At 41.7% G+C, this 2,404-nt stretch overlaps 1 protein-coding gene across 1 annotated transcript in view; it reads left to right on the forward strand.

The window, feature by feature from the left end:
* The first annotated feature begins 1,877 nt into the window (after positions 1 to 1,877).
* LOC106814032 (ligand of Numb protein X 2-like) overlaps positions 1,878 to 2,404 on the forward strand; it is a 34,978-nt gene continuing 34,451 nt past the window's right edge. The window contains exon 1 of the mRNA XM_014818292.1: positions 1,878 to 1,999. The gene's annotated coding sequence lies outside the window, so the exon portion shown is untranslated. The remainder of the gene's footprint in view (positions 2,000 to 2,404) is intronic.

The raw sequence follows: 2,404 nt of genomic DNA on the forward strand, positions 1-2,404 counted from the left end.
GTAACATGTCTTTTGCACGTGTTACATGGATTAGTCAGTAGAGCTAGACTGGTAGTTGTTTTAGCCATAGTCTAGCTAGACAGAGCGTCGCTCAACAAGATGCGCGGCTACATTGATGTATTAGGGAGAATGGTAGACGTGGTTAGGTTAGACAGATTAGAGGGTCATTGTGAAATGGGGGGTAGGACGCGGTCTGTGAGAACGGTTACATGTGCGGGCAGTATGTTTAGAGGAGTCTTGGGAGGTAATAGGGAGGACAGAGATGTAGGGAGGATTCTGGTTCTGGGCGCGGAGGTGAGCACACGCGCGTATGCGCGTGTGCGCGTGCCTTTGTCTCTTTGTGCGATTGTCGAGATGTGTCTACACTGTATGAGATATTAAACACAACGGTTACTACTTAAAGTTTGGCTTTCTATCATCATTCTTGTTTATAGTACAACCCGGGACATTTGTGGCAACTACCGTGCACTGTTACAAATGTATTTTAGCTGTGTATTATTGTACACTGTATGCGTGGGTGTTCATGTTTCCATTAATCGTAGCAGTGTGTGTGGTTGCTTAAATGTTGGCTGGGCAGTAGTGTACCCCTACAAGCCGGGACATCTGTGGCAACTACCGTGCACTGTTACAAATTTATTTCAGGTCTCTTTTACTTTAGTATTGTATGAATGAGTATGCGTGTCCTTATGTTTACTTAGATTATCGGAATGACCGTAGTTAAGACGTATAGTACTAGGACATGTTTTGCATACATTGACATATAAATGCTGATGTGTGAGCTTATATGACAGCATTACTGCTTGATAGCTTACGATTGCACATCTATATTTATATGTACTTGCATGCTTGACTGAATTTATAAAGAAAAAAAGAAGAAAAAAATTTAAAAATATGTAATATGTAATTTTTTTACTTGATGTCAGTTTTGCCATTGCAAAAATTTCAGTAAATTAAGAGGTTAAAATATGTTGCTGACTTTGACCTTGAAAATTTTTAATATAATTCGAACGTATAGATTAAAGGATGTGACGCGTTAGACTGGTACTCGCTCCCACCTCGATTACTCGATGGGTGGGATCGATGGGTCCCACCCTAAGCCGAGAGATAGGACCGGGTACCAGTCTAGTGACGCGTCATCGGCCGACCAATCGGAGGGACTGCAGCTCGTGCACTAAAGCTGACGCGACGTTTTGTGGTTGCATTATTTAGGCTGGCTATCGTGTGTGGCAATGACATGCAAATTGAGATGGGTGGATCGTTACTGGTAATTTAAAACGAATTCTTTCAATGTATGGCCCCCATTTGACTGCGCGACTGTTTTTCAGGCACAAATGTGGTGTGGGTTAGTTAATTCGCGATATTTTTTTAAAACGCTGGACAACATATGTCATAACTCTCATGGTTCACAGCTGAAGTACATGGCTACCTAGCTTTAATATTGCCACTCGGCCGAAAACGGTCGAAATACTATTTTTCAGCTCCTGAAATTCAATTCTTAAGTATAGGATCCTATGGAGAATTTAATAGTGGTCTGTTCTCATATATTGTCCACACTGGGAACAAACTGCATGCAGCGCCCCCTTCCCATACTCAGGAGCCAGAGCGAGAGCGCCATCTGTCGTGGAGTTTGCACTGGGAATGGCCTACTAGTGACGCCTATCAGTGATATTAGTAAAAAAACTCTACATATTACTAAGAGAGGGCAGCACATTCCAGTAAATATTTTGTCGGCTCTCGAACAGTAGACGATCACACTGTCTCTTTGCTGAGAGCTTTTGTGACGCGGTGGGAACTTGGTCCTATCTAAGCGAACAGCGTTGGCGAAGTGACAACACCAACACTGTCAACGTCAAACCTAGTCATTCAGGTGCTTCCACTGCAATACTCAAACTGTGTTTGTTAAATTATAAATACAGTGACGGCGCGTATATTGCGTGTAATACACACAATACAAGCACAGCAAAAGATACTAAACACATTTTACGATGCCATAGAACCGGTGAGTCGTACGTACGTGATCGTACTTATTTATTTGTCATAATAATATTTATCATATATGTTACTCTAACTTGAAATAGGTGGAACTGAGAGGTGTCGATTATGTAAGATATGTTGAAGTTGCATTAATTACCATTTCTACACATACTAATTACTTACGGTTTTGAGTTCGAGTGCAGAACTTTTTAATGTCATAATGTCATTTAATGATGCTGTTGTACTGCTTTATCTTCTTTTGCTTATAAATCCTTCCTCTCTCGTTCTTTCTATGCGTGACTCTGTCTCACTCCAGCTGTGTGTTTACCCATTCTATTTGTCCCTCTGACCGTCTCTCTGTCTGTTTGCCCTCCTCCCCGTTTGTGTGTGTAATTTGTGTGTGTGTGTGTGTGTGTGTGTGTGTGTGTGT

The sequence above is a fragment of the Priapulus caudatus genome, unplaced genomic scaffold (genome assembly GCF_000485595.1).
Source record: "Priapulus caudatus unplaced genomic scaffold, Priapulus_caudatus-5.0.1 Scaffold858, whole genome shotgun sequence".
NCBI classification, from domain to species: domain Eukaryota; kingdom Metazoa; phylum Priapulida; class Priapulimorpha; order Priapulimorphida; family Priapulidae; genus Priapulus; species Priapulus caudatus.